This window comes from Meleagris gallopavo, chromosome 1 (assembly GCF_000146605.3).
Source record: "Meleagris gallopavo isolate NT-WF06-2002-E0010 breed Aviagen turkey brand Nicholas breeding stock chromosome 1, Turkey_5.1, whole genome shotgun sequence".
Classification (NCBI taxonomy): domain Eukaryota; kingdom Metazoa; phylum Chordata; class Aves; order Galliformes; family Phasianidae; genus Meleagris; species Meleagris gallopavo.
Genome location: NC_015011.2, coordinates 61,595,181 through 61,615,854, shown reverse-complemented (window position 1 = coordinate 61,615,854; position 20,674 = coordinate 61,595,181). Strand labels below are relative to the sequence as shown.

The following is a 20,674-nucleotide window of genomic DNA, read 5'->3' as shown; positions in this document are numbered from 1 at the left end:
TTTAAGAATTTCTCAGGAGATCCTGTGTTTCCTTTTAAGGAACAAGAGAAATATGTCATAGAATATATTACAGTAAAAACGATAGAGAGCTGTGGCTGGGAACAAATGAGAATTCATTCCTAATTTCTTCAGACAAATCTGTAGATTATGTTTCCCAGAGGCCGATGTCTATATTGTCAAATAACTGGACGAAAGTAAAAGGAAAAAGTGTACATCTTGACAATCTGCACGGGAAGTATTGCCTACTCCTCTCTCTGAAGACAAAAGTGGGCCAGTCTTTGTGAAATCTGCAAATGAACCACACTGTGGACAGCATTGAGGTAAGTAAAAAATCCCAGTAGCAAGCTATAATGAGAGCTCTTAACAATAAATTATTAAATGGAGAATAGCAAGCTTCAGGGTACCACTGAGAGCTCATAGCCACAGATGGCAAGAAGTTAAGAGAAGCATCAGTTAACTGTTTTTTTCTGCTTTCTGTTGGGTAAAGAAGGATGCTTATGGCATACACCTTCTGTGAATGTACCTCAGTCTTAACTTGAAATGCACTAGGCAAAAACACCTCAAAAAGAACCTGTAGGAGGATGTGTGACCACTAACAGAAACAGATTTCCCTCCATTTCATAAGTTTCACAGAGTCATTGGAGAGGAAAGCAAATGTTCTAGCAATACATGAAGAGGGACTGATAATGAGAATAGAACCTGTGCCTTGGAAGTGGACAAATAGTTACAACTCATTGGGTAGACATAAAAATTACTGTCCTGTGATTAGAATTTGAATATATGAAATTAGTTCTGAAGCCACAGGCTTCAAAGTTGGACTTAAAGCTAGGAGTTGGAGGACATCCACATAAGGAATTTTTTTTTTTCTCTTACATGCTTTAAGAAACTTGTTAGTCAAGACTACAGAGCTCTGACCTCTGTAGATTATGACTGCTCTGTAGGAACTAAATACATTGTAATAGAATAATTAATAATAATTAAAAATAGCAATGATTTATGATGGCAGAAACATGAATGCACCTGGTTGCAATGACAGACGTAACCAAAATCCACCTTCTTCAGCATTTCTAAACTACGACAAAACCACCAGTAAAGATACATGTCCCTCCAAAAGCATGTTCATTAACAACAAGGTGCAACTACTAGATGATGGAGATTCTGATGAGCCATGCTACAAGGTTCTTGATCTATACCTAGAAATAAATCAATGCAAATCTTTTCACAGAATCTTATTTGATGAGAAATGAGTAAAAAGATCACTTAAATGCAAGGTGTAGACATCAGCAGAATTTCCATTCCATATCTCTTCTAGGTACGTCAATACGTTCTGTATAGCCAGAGGTGTAAATCTTATGATCATGATATATCTGCAAAGCAGATTTACGCTGCTGCAAGGATCATCCCAAGAAAGGGATTATTTTTCTGAGTACTGTTAATATCATACTAGCTAAAAATTTCTAGGTTCTGAAAATGGGTTCAGTTCTTGACTGCATGGGACTGGAAGCCAGGTATTATTGAGAGAATTATAATCTCTCAGAAGAAAATATAATTCCCACTACCAAGTCCTTGATTGACAAGACTCTGCCCAAGTTTAGCTTCAGAAGTCTACAATCTTGGGCATGAGAGAGAGGAAGTAGATCAATAACTGTGTGCTTTCTCATGTGCTTTTAATATAGAAGATGACTACAGAAGCCAAGAATATACGTTCATACAAGAGAAATAGGTCTTAACTTCTATCCCTACCCCTTCCTGCACATGCCTTACTAACGCATAGTTAACAAAAAAAAAGCACTGAAGAACATAAATTATTAGCACTGATCTATTTTTCCCATTTTACAAGAATGTTTTTAAAGACATTTTGATCTAGGAAGTCTTCAACAACAGTTCTCCACATAATCACAAACTCCATTTCTTGCCATGTAACACCAAGATAAATTAGATTCAAAGACTAGGGGAAAGCAACTGCATGGTTAATAAAACAGGCCTGAGAAAAACAATTCCTAGATGAGTTGTCTCAAACATTTATTTCTGCCATCTGTTTATCACTGCCCTGAACCTCAGGAGATTGCAGTGATAATAGTCTTAATTCCTATTCCTACAAAAGGTGAAGAGAGCTCATCCCATCCTGGCTTGTGATTTTCTGTGTCAGGGAAAAGAAAGGAAGACAAAAAGAGTGAACAAGCTGTGAACAACAGCACAAACAAGCCAGGATGCTTAGTAGGTAAAGTACTCGGGCAAACATAGGAGAGACACCTACTAAATATGTCAGTCACTGTTGAGAAAATCCCTGCCTAGGATACGTTTACTTGTACTTGTTCTGATTGCTAGGATTAAGGCATCTAAAGCAAATGACTAAGGAAGGTAAAGAGAGAGCCATTAGCTATCCATTTTGGCTTGTAGTTGTAGTTTTGCTATAAAAAAGGATCAACAGAAAGTAAGACAAACAAACCATCAAAACTGCTAAAATTAGTGCGTCCGGATTTCTTGCTGCCTTCTCTCACGGTCTGGCCCCAGGAAATGCTTTTCCAGGGCCAGACACTGTCTGTGATGGACAAGAAAAATAACCTCTCATCATACCAAGTGATGTAAAACAAAAGGATGTAAAACCCCATCAATCCCATCTTGTCCTGTACCTCCAAAACCGCCAAAACAGAATACCTAAGGACAAATCTAAGAGGGTAAACATATTTCTTTTAGCATCTGCAGCTGAAGGATTTCTTAAATCTGAGACAATATTTCTGTGACAAAGCAGTAATAAAAATAAATAAATAAAACTAGTTCCACTCCTGGAATGATTTTCACTAGACGAAGACTGGAAAAAGAAACCAGTTGTACCAAGAAGCTACCTTGACTGGTATGCCAGTGTTTGCAGAGCAGAAGAAAAAAATCAAATCAGTCCAGTTTAAAAATATGTGTGTTCAATTATTTGAACAAAAAGCCACTGTCTTATGAATTAACTGTCCTTAAAGAAAAAAAAAAAGACATATTCTACAAATGAGCAACATTAATATTTTCTGTACTGATTTTAACCTCATATAACTTCCTAAGAGACTATCAAAATTGGGTTAGTACTACACTATTTAAATATCATCTTTTATTTATATACAAATATGAGCTTTGATGATTTCCTCCTATGCTGATGAAGAAACAAAGCCCTTGTTTATTTGCAGTTTAATATATATAATATCATGGGATGGTTGAGGTGGGCAGGGCCCTCTGACTGCATCTGCTTCAACCCCTGCTCAAGAGGAGATACCCAGGGGATCTAGGACCACAACTAAGTGGCTTCTGAAGATCTCTGATGACACTCCACAAACTCAACAGCCTGTGCCAGAACAGCACACAGCACAGAGTGTCTCCTGATGGTCAGCCAGCCTTTTGTTTTGCAGTTTGTGCCCACTGCCTCTTGTTTTGGCACTGAGCACCACTGAAAAGAGCCTGGCTCTCTCTTTACATCCTCCCTTCAGGTATTTAAAGACATTGGTAAGAATCCCCAGGAATCTCCTCACTGTAATAAGATAATTATAAGTTTTGTCTCCTTTATTTGGCAAGCACCAGCTTCCTTTGTCACAAACCGTGTTAATAAAATGGATCATAATGTAAGAAGTGTTTGTTGAAAAACAAAAGAAAACAAAAAGACCCACCAACACACAAACATCTGACTGATCCAGACTCAGGCCAGCTGTGAGAGATCCTGTAAAACTCTATCTAATGCTGTTTTGCATGGGTACAAAGCACACCAGAACTCTTCTTCATCCATAGCATAGATTCCTTCTAAACCTTGTATGTATGGAATAATTGGAATAGGTGCTTAAGTGCCGAACATGGATTTTGTGAACCTCTCATCCTGTGAAATAAGTTAGAAATAATTGTAGTAGCTGACGAAATGAGACCATTAACATTTACATACATAGAAGTGTCTAATATTTTCAAATCGATAGCTTCCATATGAAATGTGACTCATTTTGATAATAGACCAGGAGCTCTTCTGCAAAAACATATTCTTATTAGCCAATTCTATTAGGGAAGTCAGCAAATTTATCTTTCCATTAGCTGATGTAAGGAATCAATGCAAGACAAAAGGTGCTCTGCCATAGAACCTTTGATCTCGTAGCAGTATTTCCCAAGATATGAGCACACATCAACACTATGCTTTAAAAAAAAAAAATAGCCAATGATTGATAATGAAAGAGAAATATATAAAAAATCAATGCACGGAAAAGCTGTTGACAGCTTTATCTGCATGACCTCCCAATTTTAAAACCTTTTATTCTAGGTGATTTGGAGGAATTACAGTGTAAGTATCAATACAATAGTGCACGAGTCCCACAAATATAAAACCAAAATATTTTGAATAACTTAATCTGTATGCATAAATCCTATTCTTCTCAAGCAATGGTACAAAATACGCAGTAGCCCTCATCTTTAAAGCTTTTTGAATATTTCAACCTCGTGATTCCTGGAACTGATGTAACAATCCCAAGGTAGGCTGTTAGACATAAAATGATAATATTTCAAGAAATTAATTTCAATATCAAACAATAAGCTTTTCACCTTCTGTTTGCCCACCATACAGCAATACACTGTAAGAGAGTCACTGTAGGCAGATACAATACTTCATTCTTCCTGCCAATCTGGAACACAGCATAGCGACATCTAACAGCTGTAAGCAGCACTGGAAGATCTCATGAGCTATCCCATGCTCATGACTACAGTCTAGCAATCACAGCAGTGTTTTTTTCAGACTTGTAGTGTTTCTGGTGGTTTAGGAAATACTCTCTCTAGATGACACACTGAAATTCAGAGCTTTTTTTTTTTTTTTTTTTTTAAAGGAAGTTTTCTTGACCAAGAAAAGCAGCAAACTATTACGTATGTTCATAAATGTGAGAAGACTGCACAAAGGACTTGATCTTGTCAAATAACAGAATATGTTATGATCTCACAAACAACACACAGCTCGTGCTGTGTTAAAAATACGGCATGTGGAAAGCTCTTGCCAGAGGAGACTTCACCCAGTGTTCAACCAAGACAGCTCAGAACAAATGGCACAGAAGAGCTGCTGCCCCACAGCTGATCAGGCCCCGAGCACGTCCCTCTGTGGGGGCAGTTTGTATGTGACTGCATTCATTTCATGGCCAGAGCTGAAATAGCAAGTAGGGAGGAGGAAAAGCACAGGGGATGGACAATAGAAATCAGGACGTTTCCTGCTTATATTTTTTATTGTGTTAATTAATTTATTGTGTTAACTTTAAGGAAAAAGTTAGCTGAAGGAGCTAAATACAGAATGGTGAAATCCTGTATGCCCAGTGCACCACCCCACTGTTTCAGAAGATGGAACCAATTTGGCTGTGTCATGATAAAACTCCCGTTCTTGCTTCATCTCCTCACAGTCTCTCAAATATGCCTCTCTGCTTCCCATCCTATGTGTAACTGTAAATGTTGCATCTTCTCACAAATGCCATCCCATCAGTTCTTCAGGGAAAAGACAACAAGTTCCCCAAAAAGTCATTTGAGTGTGTATTGCCTATTTTAAGCCACAGCAAGAAATAATTACAAGACTTCCACGCTCAATTGACCCAAAATTCCAGTGGCCCAAAATGATAGCTGGAACAAGAACACTGGCCAGGTACATCATCCGCCGATGCAGAGGACTTTAATTTGCACAGTGTGTAAATAAATAAATAAATAAATAGAAGAAAAACCCGTCACTTTCCCTTCTGGAAACAGGAAGCATATATGGGTTTTTTTTAGAGTTATCAGTTCACAACACTAAGCCACAATGGTAGCAATCACTTTAAATGTATCTTGAAAAATTAGGGCTTGATGTTGTCACAATAAAGTCAACCTCTTGCCAAATTGGAAGTATCCATCCTTTCCATCTTCATAAGTTTTCTCATTTTCGTCAAAATGCATGGAGAAAGAAAACAGAAACCCATTATTTGTAATAAAATTACAATAAAAGTAACAATCAGTGAGACTCAATTAAGCCTTTTTCCAGCCTGAGGCTTTTTGATACTATACACATTATCTTCTCAGCTCTCTGCCATGAAATATTGGCTGCACACCCAAAGGAAGAGACTTGAAAATGTTTATTCTGGGCATATCAAGCCTCAGTTGCTGAGTGCAGTTTTGGGAAGACAGGCAGATCAAATGTGTTACTGGAATTTCAGGATAAATTTAGGATATGGTTGTAGCAATCATTGTCCCTGTGAAAGAACATATAAAAAACACTGATCTCAATGTTCTGGCACCTACCCTCCTGCTGAAATGACAGCAGCACCTTGGAGGGCAAAGCAGAACGCAGTACATTGCAGCAAGTTCCAAAAGAGCTTTCTGTGACCTTTAAGAGGCAATGCAGTATCCCCTTGAATGAGTTCAAGCAATAAGTGTCTGGAAAGCACAAAGAGGAGCCTGGATGTAGCATAACCTACCAGAAAGGAAGGCATTCAAACTTGTGCAAGATGTACTCGATAGTGATACATGCTAGGCTCATATGCTGTTATGGAAGCACAGTCAAGGATTTTCATCACAAGAATCTTTATTGGAAGTTTTCATCTGCGATGAAAACAGCGAAATAGAAAAGCTTTTCCATTCAGAAGAGTGGTTCTTCCTTGTGGACATTGTTCTGTTAGGTCTGAGAATTTTCAGAGCAGGAGGCAATTCGCTCTGGCAGCAGCATGCCATCACACAGCACTCAAGCTGTCAGGTGCAGTAAATTGAGTTCTCAGGAAGCATCAAAAATGCATCTGTTCTGAATGTGAATAAGACAAACTAAAACAAACGTCTGCAATAGGACTGACAGCTAGAATGACTTTTGTCAGTGAAATGCTTTAATACTGTCCTGTGTAAACTTGCATACCACTCTAGGAATCAAGGGAATGGATAGAAGAACAAAAAAGAAATCTAGGTTCACTGTAGAGAATACAAAACTATTTAACACTTAGAACAGTCTTGCATTTTCCATAGACAGAAATGTACAATCGGTATAGAATGTGTTGAAAATATCATTTAGGGTAACTCTTTCACTAGATGAATACAGTCTCTTAAGAAATTTTTGAAGAACTATGTGCTTATGAATCATTTCTGAAAGGCCATTCAAGCAGTATATTGCCATGCTATTAGGCTTCACACAGAGAAAAATACTGAACTCCCTTGCTCCTTTCTATATCAGACTCGGAATACATAATTACTCAAGATCTGCAAAAATAGAGATAAAATGAATAGAAATGCTGTACATAAACAGTCATCTGGGTCTGGTTCAAATACATTTATGCAAATCATCCTGTAACCAAATGATCTGAATTTAGAAATGATTCAGAAAAGCATCTTAATCTGTTGCTACATCTCTATGAACTGTAAAGACAGACAGGAGAATGGAATTCCCTGCTGTGAGCTCGAGGTGTCAATCCACCAACTCAAGCAAGACTTCAGGCAGGGCACAAGCATCTGAACAAAGATACTGATCTTAGAGCTAGATGTTTTACAACAGTCTGTTAATCCAGAGCTGTGAAGAAGATTGGGAAGGGCTTGGACAATTGAGAATTTGGAAAACTCACTTGTCTAGTTTTATGTATTTAACTTCATGGAGACATAGCAAGGCGTTCTCATCTGTTGAGTATGTCCTGGGACTTAGGAAGAATTAAGGAATGGATTTCCTCTTTCAATCTATGTCACTGCAAGATTGAAGGAACAGTGGTGATATTTATTTAAAGTTTAAGGCGTACTTCAGAGTAACTCACTGACCTTTCCCAGAATAATAATTCCATTTTCTCCCCCTTCCACTTTCTCTTAGCCTTTGCTGACTCAATTCCTTTTCTTCTCTTACTCAGACAAAACAGATGCCAAGATAAGTTTTGTGGACAGAAGACTTGTACATCTTAATCAACACAAACTCTGAACATATTTCTATGAAGCCACCCCACAAACCTGAATTTCATAATGCTTGCACTCCTTTTAGACCCCATCTCCCAGCAGCATGTTTTGTTTGTCATTACAACACACCCACAGGTAACACTGCTTGGACAAACTCTTGCATGGAGATTGTCAGATGACAATCCACAAACTCAGGATGGAAGTGAAGCATCCTGAATTCCTGACCATTCATACACATTTCTCCCTCCTAATCAGATCCCCTAGCACCCTAGTCCAGCAGAATAAAACTCAGATTTCCATTAATGCAGCTGAAAATTATACAGCTGTGCTCCAATAGCTATTTCTAAGTAATGAGCATGACCAGGCAAGCACACCTAAGCTTTCAGGGTCATTTGGATTCAGTGTTAGAGGAAAACTGGCTTTTATATTATTTCGGCTTGCTCTTTTTAGAAACTTCTGTGTACAATTGACTGTTCTTGGGGAAAAAGATACGAGAAAACAAGCTTTTGTTTTCTTTATGTCCTTTGCTACTGAAAGTAGATAGCCATTTGCCATCATGCTCTGCCACAGACTAATTGCTATTTACATTTGCATTCTCAAGCAGAACTTTTTAGAATATTGCCTGACTGGGTAACTTGTATACAGAACAGTTAACATCTGAAGCATTTTAGTGAGGCTAAAAGCTAATCAATGCAGTTTTAGAATCCTTCTGAACACATCCAAGCTATTTTGTACAGGTAGGCCCTGTAAAGTGGGATGGAAACTCCTTTGCGAAGCGCAGCACTCACATCAGTTTCCTCACTAGCAGGGCAAAACATTGAGGCAGTGCTCAACAAACCCTACACCTGGGCTCTAGGTTTGAGATCCAAGAAACTGATTCTCAGAAATGCAGAAAGCACACAATTCCAGTAAATGAAAGGCAGCAAATCATCATACTCCAGCACCTCCATCTGCTTTTAGCCTTTTTTTGGTCATGCTTAGTAATTTATTTATTTTTATTCCAATTTTGTTTTCTGATAAATCCTCATTAGAAACCTTGATACACAACATTCAGTAAATGTAAATGGTACCGTGATACACAACTTCAAAAGTGAAACCTCATTATTTCTTCAGTTTTACAATTAAAGGCAGAAGAGCTCCTCTTGACAAATGCACTGTGATCATTAAAAAAAAATCACATCAAATCAACCTGAAGGTAGTGACTAATTTAAGTGATAGCAGTTGAGAAAACTGAAACAGTTACTAAGTGGCTTTACATTTTATATTATGCAGAATAGGTGAAAAAAAAAGTGCTATTTTTAAAAATCCCTACTTGAATTAGTGAAGAATGATTAATCACCTCAAACCACAGCAACTGTCAGGAGAAAGGAATACATGGGAGGAATAAAACCATAGAAATGTAACCTTTCTTTAGTCAATGTTCTAAATAAATAAATAAATAAATAAATAAATAAATGAAAGCCTCTCTGGAAAACAGCTAAACAAATGATGCAATCACATCTGTATTTGCCAGAAATTGTGGTTGTATCACTTCACCACCATTGCTTTCCTTTCCTCCAACCTAGATGATCAGTCCTTCAGGCACTGAGTGTCACTTTGATGTATGTGCTTGTATAACAACGTGAGCAACGAAACCCCAGCCATTAAACACAATCACAATATAAACAGCAAATTGAAGTGTTAAAGTGAAAAAGGACGGGGGGCAATAAATAATGAATGAGGAAAGGCTTTCACTAAAACATCACAATTTTTACCATCTAGAGGTATGAGTCAAGATTTGTATACAGAAGTAATAACTCCACCAGCTGATGAACCAAAACCAGCTTTCAGCACGAGGTCTTTTTAAGGTTTTGCTGCTTTGGTATTAAATCTTTGAAATTACATAAGAGCAAACAGAAAATTTTGACTAGGTACAAAAAAAAAAACCAAAAACACAAGAACATTTTATCTAGATTATCATTTTTACAATTTACCAGTGTTTTGCTGCACATTTCATTCTTTCCATGCCATGCCCACAGCTGCCTCATCACTATCCCACACTACCCCTTCTCCCTTTAACTCACAGGAACTCATTACCGTAATTAGGAGAGGATATGATAGAATTCATCTACAACCACCACCCAGAACTTTTTTTCTACTGAAACTGAGAAACATGACTCAGAGCAAAGTTTCTCAATTTGTTCTTAACTTGAAAGTTGCTTCTGGCCCTTCTCCTCCCATAAAAGAGGAATTTTGAGTCCAAAACGCTGCTCCTCTCTCAGCTGTCTCAGTTGATATTAAAAGATGTTTTATTTCTCTACTAGCAGTGCTGGCATAATCACTTAGCCTTTCCAGGCACCCCTCCGCCCTTCCCCCTGCCCCCAAAAAGGTGAAGGTCATCTTGTTACACAGATGATCAGAGCATCTCATTATAGCCCTAAACAAATGAGAAAATTTTACTAAGGTAACATAGATATGAGTGGCACAACTTAATGACAATCTCTGGTACCTATTTTAAAGTAAATATGACCTGTTATAAATACGAGGGTCAGAAGTTCTCTTCTGAAAAGTAAAGAAATTTCTTGGGAAAAAGCCTGTGAATTAATAGTATAAAAATTAAGTAACACTTGGGCACTTAAAGACTAAACATACCTGCATTTTCCTTGAAGACCATCAGATAGCCTTACAGGGCATTTTTTAGTTCATTTTGAGGAAAATTTTAACCCTTGAAATCTATTTGCATCATCTGCCTTGTAACAGAAATGCCTGTGACTCACTGCTGACACCAGCCCATGGCACAACACAATAACCTTCCTGTGCTTCCCAGTGCTGTGACTGGTGATGATTCACCAGTACTTCACTCAAGCCAAGATTTCCTGTGATGCAGGCGTCTGTGTGCACCAGTCCTTCAGTAGCCTCGCTTACTCTCAGTTTAACACATCCAACACCCACAGCCAGGTAATAAAGATGATGCCACACATCTTGCCTCTATTATACACAAGCACCCGTATTTATTCAAACCAAGCAGAAGCTTTGGTTACATTCGAAAATTAAATGTTATTCAAATCTTTAAAAAGATAAGGCCATTATGGATTCTTTTTCTTCCCCAAAGTCCATATTAGAGACTAAGTTCAAAAGATAATCATTTGTCCTATCCGGCTGCATATAAGATTTTGAATGAGAAGTTTCAAGATTCAACTTTCTGTTGATCTGCCTGTACTGAACGCATTTTCAGAACAGGAAAAACAACATGAACAATAAGGCACTAAAATAAACAACTGCACTGGAACGTCTTAATGAAAAAGTACTCCTGATAGGTGACTTTAGGAGGAGAAAGATATAATTACCCAAAATTAGTCTGACACAAAAATTCTACTTACTTCTTTGGAAAGAGTAACACAAAAACCTTGATTTCCAGAAGTTCCTTGTAACCAGCAGATGGTTACTATGTGTATTAACTTTACGTTATGGAAAATCAATAGATTGCTGATGAGTAATGAAACCAAAGTTGAAGCATTGATCCACCGAATCCATCTGTACACCTCACAGTGGTGTTCAGAAGGCAACGCTAAAATTCATGAAGAAAGCTTTTCCTTTCTCAAGAGCATATAAACAATAAGTGCCTTCGAAATAAAGCTGTTTTCTATAAATTGCATTGGCAAAGAATGATTATGTATTTAAGAAACTAAAATCTAAAAAATTATAAAATTTTAAGGATGCTTTTGACAGACATGTGAGACTTCTGAAGTAGCGTGTTAAACAAGAAAAGGTTTTCCAATATCCTCATTTCCTGAATTGCCCTAAGAAAGTGTTTCACACATATGCTTCAGCCTCAGTGCATCTTTTAGAAGCATTTGTAATATAAATTCATTTGTCCTTGTACTCCTCGGTGGCAAGGCAAGCTGTAACTCAAAGGAACAAAAAAAGTAGAGAAAAGGCCAAATGTTGAGAATAACTTGGTATAAGTAACAAAATCAAGAAAGAAGAGATAAAGCTCCTTTAGCAAAGGGAGCATTTTCTTACAGGAAGTACTGAAAGAAGTTTCTCTGCTGTTCTAGAAAAGGTGAAAACTGCATTTCCAACAAATTTCTCTCTCTTGACCAGGAGCTTGACTTTGCTGGGGGGAGGAGGAGCAGGGTGAAGAAAAAAAGAAAAATCAACAAAACCCATTAGCATCCTGCTAGATTTCCTCAATACTGGTTGGTGTACAAGCTTTCCTGAAGAAATCTCCTCAGCCTTATTTTAATCCCTGCCATTTTTGCAAGGAAGCTTTCATTAGCTCTGCTTATAAATACAGAGACTAGCGACTATCAGTAGGAACAGAGACAGCCAGGTCATATGCTTCCATCTATTTAGAAATCAGAGAAAACTGCTGAAAGGCAGTTTCAGAAAAAAAGACATCATAATCTCATGTGAACCTCCAGTAATGTGTTGATAAGTAGAGAAACAATGAGTTAAAAATCCCTCTACGTGACTCTGTTGCGAGTTTTTGTGTCTTTTTTCAGGGAAGAAGTAAAAGCTAAGTTCCCTGCTGCTCCTCACCAGGAAAACTGCATGAATACCAAATTTCTCTTACTGAATAGTTAGGCCTTTTACTAGTGAGAACTTATGCTTCACGCCAAAGCAGCTCTGCATGCAAATTTTAAGAGATGACTAATCACTATTAACAACTTTCTGTTCTGAAGCACTGTCTAAAGCAGTCAAAGCTGAGTCTGTTAGCCCTAACAGTACCTCAGAAGTACATGTGCAGTCCCTCCATTTCCAGCACATGTTTTATAGAGGATCTCCTCACTTCTCCCTGCCACATGTTTCTCCTCAACCAATGGGGATACCTTGATCATGATGTAAGTCTTAGGAGACACCCACGGTCAGGCTGGATGGGGCTCTGAGCACTCTGATCCAACAGTGGGTGTCCCTGTTCACTGTAGGAGGGTTGGACTGAGTGACCTTTGAAGTTCCCCTCCAGCTCAAACAAATCTATGATTCTATCATTATATTTAAAAAAGAAATATCTTAAAAATTAGGGCTCTACAGAAGTAGGTAAGAAATACAGGTGGTCAGCACAGACATTCAAATAACCTGCATTTGTAACATTCCTGCTCTTTAAATGATAGCCTGTATGTCATTACATTACAGGTGACTGTATGCAGCACCTGCACACTGAACAGATTATCAGAGAACTCAAGGACTACAGCTAAAGCTTTTTTGTTCTCTAGATGTTCCACTTAGTGTCATGCTTAACAGACATACAACCAGAAGTAAAGTTGCAGCTCTGTGGGTCTGCCAAAGGATAATTTCTGGGAGTTCTTGGTCACAGAGACAGTTTGTCCTCAAACCAGGAATTTTCACTTCTGTTGTTATTCTAAAACAGCAGCTCAGAAGAACAGTCTCTGAGGAGAAACAGCAAATCTAGATTCCTTCCATCTAGGAAACATCAAAGACATGTTTTCAAAAATGCCAATGTCTATATAAATAAAATGTTGAAGGTTACATTACAAGGTAGCCTCTGCAATGCTGTATCTACTAAGGATGAATGGGCTACTTTGAAAACAGGCAAAGGACAACTCTGCCCAAAAATTGCCGTTCAAACCACAAGGGCTAAAGGCTTCACACACATACAAAGCTCAGCTGTATACTGATGGAACAAGGTAGCAGGAAGTAGGGAATCGGTTCTCACATGCCTGAATTTCTGCACTCCTCACTGCTGAGATAACAGCTATTAAGAAATCCACAAAAGAGAGGAAAATCATAACCACAAATGGTAAGCCTAAAGTTACTACCTGTTTCATGTTCTGTTCTGGGTTTGTGTTACTGACTTGTGGTATCTACAAATGAACAGCACAAGAACACTTCCTTTAGAAGGAAAATATCTGAGGCTACTTACTCCTAGCCTATTGTCATTCCATAGCTGAATTCTGTCTGGATGGTAATCAAGAGTCAGTAATCAGCTACATTCATTTAGAACTTTAGACATTCAGATATCTGTATTGAATGTGCTCATTTATGAATAGATTGAATATAAAAATAAAGTTCTGGGCATGGAGACATTTACCAGGTGCTAAATCTCCAAAATAAATGTAGGGAGGAGTATCTCTTAGTGAGTCAATCAGTTGATAAACCAATGCAGACATCTGGTCTAAAAAGCAACACTTACATCCTCAGGGAAATGAATAGTGCTTATTTTAGTCAGTGGAGCAGAACTTCTCCAAAAGTTCTGCATAAATTTCTGAAGGAAAGAATGAGCAAGGGGAAAATTTCAATCTCTCTGGACAGACAACACATAAAAACTTCAAAAAAAAAAAAAAGTTTAAAAAATAGAGTGCTACACCAAGATGAGTTTCTCTTCAGTGTGTTCAAATAGAAGCATCAGATATGCAGAATTAAGGCTTGTCTCACAAAGGGGTAGGTGTAGGTATTCAATGCACGAGCTGGATGCCTTTAGAAGGAGGTGTGGGATGGAAGAAATTTGAAATTTAACTTTGGCAGAGATTATAAATGTTTCTCTTCCACTTCTGTGTTCTGCTATATTATAAGCCATTTGTAATGGCATTCTCTCCTTTTTATTCACAGCATTAATTTACTTTTAATCAAGCATATTGGAAGGATGCCTTTCAGATAGCTTAGTTACAGGTCATTCCTAACACCAAGGCTGTAATAAGTTTGTCAAAAGAACACTGTACAGGAATTTTAGTAGAGTTCAGCTTTTAGCACACTACTCTGAAGAGAATGTGCATGAACTAGGTTGAGAGCAGGAAGAAACATCTTCCAACTAGTGATAACAGCAAGATCTCTCCAGTCTAAAACACAGCACTGAATAACTTAACTAAATATACACTGGAATTTCCCAAAAGTTGCTTGGGTAGGTTGTGGAAAAAGTATCTTTAAACAAGAATGAAAGAATAATACAGTTCTAAAACAGCTGCTTAGATGAAGCTAACAGAACCATGTTCTTGAGATCTACTTTAAAATCATACAGAAAATTACTTCCTGAATAACACGCATGCCCAGAAACCCCAAAAAACTTTACCATTTCACATTATCACTAATATATGTGTGCTTTCCTATCATTCATAATGATTCCAACAAGTAGCATCTCTGGTGCTCTGAGGCAATCCCACAATCTTGAGTAAATATATTGTGAGATGCAGATATTCCACCTTTGGCCAGATTTCCCACACTGCAAATTCCTGAAAAGGAATGACGCTCATAAAAGCATTAGCCAAGGCATCTGCACAAACAGATGAAAGCTCCAAATCCATTTGTACCTCAGTCACACCAGTACAGCAGAAATCACATTGGACACAACCTGTATTACCTGTGCAACACCTCGAGGCTTGCAGAAGAGAGGTACATCATCTGATCAGACCCAAAGAACAGTGATGAACTTGAGACAATCCTGGAAGCAGACTTGTTGGAAGTAGAAGAACATTATCCTCCTGGATCTCAAAAAGGCTGGTCTCAACTCTTAGTTATCAAATGGAAAAAAGTATCACCCAATTAAAGGCATCGGTCATGATGTATCATTCAAAATGTCTCTTTTTACCACAGAGTGCTTCTACAAGAAGATTGACAACATCTAGTTCCAATTTTAAATACATCAGAAACTAGTGAACCTCCAAAATCCAAAGCTGTTGTAAGAGAGGGAATTTGAACTTTTATAATTTACTGAAAATGTTTTAGCCATCACCTGCAAATGATGCCTTATGACAGAGAGAAACCTCTGGCATGTTTCCCACATTCCCCGTGTCTTAAGAACATTTATGCAAAAGAAGCATTTTTAGCGCTATGTAATATGACTTAACCTAGCAGGAGGTCTAATTGCCTGTTTCTTTGACATCAGTTAAAAATAGCATCCTTCATACAACGTGATTCAGACTGTATGTATAGAGGAGTCCATTAAAAAGGAGGGTGAAAAAGCAGCAGGATGTTATACACGTGACTCTCAGTATCCAGCAAACAGGAATCCAAGAAACAGGCTTTTCAGCCAGACACATGACTAACCAAAAATGACTACTAAAGGGGGACAGAGACTGAGGCAAAGTGAGTCATATGCAGCCCAATGAACACTCAAAACATGCCAATGAGAGAACATAAACTGAGCTAGAACTGGGACTCTGTATACAAAATCACCAAAAGGTGCCCTGCAATGCCTGCCCAACATTTAAGAGGGGGAGATAAAGTTGTCTTCTCTATGCAGTAGGCTGCACAGTGATATCTGCCCCATCTAGCCTTCAGCATGGGTCTATACGTGAGGAGCTTTCCCATCAGGTGAATCACCCAAGAGTACTTTGAGTTGACCCAATTAAAAGAAATTATAAAGAACCTGAACAGCTTCATGTTCTAGGATCCTACTCAAGATAATTTTAGAAGAACAGTTTCCTCCTCCATCCTTAACATATTGCATCTCTTACAATTCATCTTGACAAACTTGCAAACTCCCTCTGATTTCACCACCACAACAAAAGAATTCAAGGGCAAATGTGAAAAAAGACAATGTGCCTCAATGTCAGGATTTAATCACACTGATCCACTCAAGGCCATATGGAGGCAAAATATCCCACAAGGAAAAAGTCAGTTCTAACATGGTCAGTTTGCCTGCTAAGGCACAATTAGAAAAAGTGTGCAGAGTATGTGTCAGAACACAGTGGAGAGGCAGAGGGGCAGATTTCTGCACAGACTTTAAGGTAACTACAGTGCACAGGGAAGCAAAGAGAAAAAATGACTTAAAAACAGCTAAAAGGTATAAAAGCACAGTCTATGAGATGCAAGCTGTTGGTCAGCCTTGTGCCACCAAAGACACTGTGTCAGCTGCAAGCTTCAGAGATGCACTATTTCTTCTAAACCTCCAAAATCCATAGATGAGTTGGTCAGAGCCTAATCTCACTTTCCACTTAGAGCAAAGGTAGTAGCAACACAAGATTGGGTTGGCTCCTCTCAAGCATTTATCATTATTAATAACTTGTGCAATAAGCCACTAATCAGCAATATCATGCATATCTCTATTGACATATGCCAATAGAATATTCCTTTTAGTTTGTTTAAATAGAAAGTAATTTGTATGGCATTTGTGCAAAAGCAGAGAAGAATCTCAGCCTTGCTCACATACATGCATAGTATGTATGACAGACAGAATTCAAAAATCCTCTATGTACTGCACAAGTAATAAATAATCATCGTGCTTTACCTCTGTTCAATAAAAACTATTCAAGGTCACCATAATAAATTTAAGCTTTATTCCACAAGCTTGTATTAAAAAAGCATATAGCATAACAGAGCTGCCTCCATGTTAAAAAAAAAAACAAACAACAGCACCACAAATTCTCAAAGATCATTAGGAGTATGAATATAGCAAAACTTTAGAACACTGAGTATTCAGAGATTCAGTTACTCTACTACCTAGGTATTTTTCACAATTAACACTGATGAAAATTAAACCAATCGAGAAAAAAAAAACAGTGAAGATAATACAGTGCTGCACTTTTCACTCAAGATTGATAATACCACATCTTCCAATGCATCATCTCCTGCTTTCTGTAAAGGCCTCTGCACTCCCTCGAGCAACCTCATTTCCTTTCCTACTTATCTCTTTGGAACACTGGCCAACTTCTATGCAATAGAAAACAGAAACCAGCTCAGCAAAAGACAGGTTTAACCAACCTAACAGGCAACAGCTGGAAGGAAAAGAAAAAATCATTAGTTTAATGAAATAATGGTCAGCAATGCTGGGATTTGTATAAATATATGGGCATGCAAATGAGACAGTGTGAAAGGAAAGTTGTACAAGCTTCAAATCATTCTAAAAGGCATCAGAACAGAGCTTTGTTTTCCTTCAACTAACATTCAAGGTTTCTTGTTACAGATTAATGTAATGTGTTGAAGACCTTCCTCCCTTCGCTCATAAATTGCTCTTTATCCAGAATGTTTTCATATGGCAAGTGAACAAACTGAGTTTGTATTGTGGTGCAGTATGCTAACTTACATGGCCAGCTATATACACTGTTATTTACAACAGCTATTTAGGAGAGCTTTTCTCAAATTATTAGCTTTTTTAGATATCTGGCAACTCAGACTATGTGCAAATGTAATAAAAATGGTCTGAAACCAGCTGCTTACTAATCAAGGGTCAATATTCTCTCTGCATAACTGCCATCAGGAGCCACTTAATTAGTAAGCAATGAGCAATTAAGAACACATACAAAATATCATCCTATCCTGAAAAGCATCTAACTCTGCTGCCACTGTGACCCCAAAGACATTGCTTTTAAGTAGTTCAGAACATTTCTTCTGTGAGACACTCTGTACCCTTGGAAGCTGACATATATCCAGCTTCCTGCATGGCTGCAAATTCATAGCAGTCAAGGCTATTAGTAATGTCATACAGATACAGCATTTGGTACCGCTTTCTTTCTCTTTTTCCACGTCTGTTGCTTTTCTTACGTGCTCCTCTTGAAAGCCTTTACTCTTCAACTGTTTCTCATCTACGCATAGAAGAATAAGCGAAATTCACATATAAAGGTGGGAAAAAATGCAGATAAAAGATATTGTGAGAAACTTCTATTTCTAAGAAAATTATGTTCCACAGTGTGTTAAATTTCCAGCCCTTCTATTACACAGCTATACCTCAGGTATTTTTTGAGGCTAGACAGAAACTGAGCACCTTAGCTTCTCCCGACTTCTTTCACAAGGCACGAAGCTTTGTCTCTCCTGCAGAAGTAGCAGTTAAAGAAATGCTTCTTTTTTTTTTTTTTTTTTTCCACCAAGAGAAACGACAAATGCACTTTGTTGGGACTCATTTGTTGATAAGCACTAAGTTGGTATTACTGCCTGTGGTATTTTTGAGTCAAGCTGATTCTATGAGATTAAGTATTTGGCTGACAGGATTTTTTATTTTAATAAACTCATATCTTAAATTCTAAACCCGGCAAGCCAGCCTGAATTTCAGCAGCTGCATACTCTTACAAACGCAAAAAAGAACATTACCAGTTTCCTTGCATATTGTTTGAAATGTATAGATACTGAGGCTGTCTGGCATTGCAGGTGCCAGCTGAAGAGCCTACCACTCAGACTACCACTTCACTGGTAGACAAGCAAAATGCCTGCACATAAAAAAAAAAGCAGAACAAACATTAATTTGTTCATGAATTAAAAATGCCGGTCATAGACGAATCACACATACTCAGTGGAAACCTCATGCCCTAAACACCTCATTCAAAAGCCACATAACCCAGTACATATCTCCATTTCTTCTCTGTTGCCTAACTGGGTTAACAGATATGAGTCGGGATAGGAAGGGATGGAAAGCTTTTGATCACTTGCCCATCAGCAGCTAATCTTTAACATGTGGTGAGTTTATCTATAGCTTAGCAGAGAAAAGGTAACAGCTAAAAAGTGGCATATTTTGCTTAATGACTATTTCTGTAATAGGAATTGAAGTGTGTATACACACAGTTGCACAGTTGAAGATTGACTTCCTTTAAAGGTATTTGAAGGATATTCCAAACACAACAGAGCAGAGAATATCCTTTTAGCTACATGTTTTTAATCAGTAACATGAATGCTTGAAAACATTTACTAAATCAGAAAATAATGCTGGTATTTTTTAAGCTCTCTATATTTTCCTCAGGAAGATTAAACAAGGAACTTTTAGTTCTCTCCATGTTTGAGATTTAAAATAATATTTAAAAATTATTTGCTAAATAAGTTTTTTTTTGCAATAAATTTTTTAAGACCCAGGGTAACACTCAGTACCTTATTTTTAAGATAGTCAACTTCTACCCAGATTTTTTAAATCTCAGAGGTGTCTCTAAATTCAAGCCAAAAAACTGCCCAGCCTAGCTAAATATAGCATATAATGAGATCTTCCTTATACTAATAAGCTCTCAAAAATGAAAGTAATTACAATAAAGTTACTGTTACTCTAGAGCTTAACACCTAGATCACAAGATACTGTTCAACAATTTCTCAGTACAGAAGTGCCTGTTATTTCTCCCACCCCTAAAAAAGGCACCATTTTGCTCAGGTGCAAATTGGTCAATTAATAGCTAACAAAATAAATGCTTTGCTTGAGGATAGTATTCATTTACCAACGAGATTCTGCAAAAGCTTCTCAAATCTTTTACTGCTTCTATACAGGCCCAATAAAATTAGAACTGGCATGTAGAATGAGAATAAACAGGAAAAATTATTAAGTTGGTTTTGTAATATGAGAAACAATAAATGTCATATAAAATTATTAGTGAGCAGGTTAGAAAACAGAACATAATAACTCTCGTATACAATGTCACAAGATATTAGAAGCTTACACAAGTTTATTCATGACAACCAGCAATAACAATACTTAACTAAGAACAAAATATATAAAGTGAAGATTAAACAGCAGACTTTAAAAGCTACATATAAACAAATAAAATTTATTTCTATGGCTGAGGATGACTCTAAGCTACATAAGTAATAAAAGAACAATAATTTCTAAGATAAAATAACTTCAGTATATCGATAGTATCTGCTAGCCTGACTATTTAATGGGTGTATAAATATATGTAAAATTCATAATGGATCACATAATGTTTATCAGCATACTAGAAGAAGAAGAATAGCAATAACAGTGGTTTAACATATCTTAGCTGTTGGAATATGGCCAATATAATAAATTCAACTACAGAAGACATGAATACGAAAAAAACCAAATAATATCGTTTGTTAAATCAGAAACCAATTATTTAATTTCTTATGAAAGCATCAAAGGATTCATTATGCATGAGCGTGAAAGGTACAAAAGAAAGCCAGATCAGGCTTAACATGATTCACCTATTTCCATCTTAAT

General features: G+C 37.4%; 1 protein-coding gene across 2 annotated transcripts in view; it reads right to left on the bottom strand.

The window, feature by feature from the left end:
• The window catches only part of LOC100542571 (zinc finger protein OZF-like), a 1,148,434-nt gene that overhangs the window by 655,538 nt on the left and 472,222 nt on the right, over positions 1 to 20,674 (bottom strand). The gene's annotated exons all lie outside the window — the stretch shown is intronic.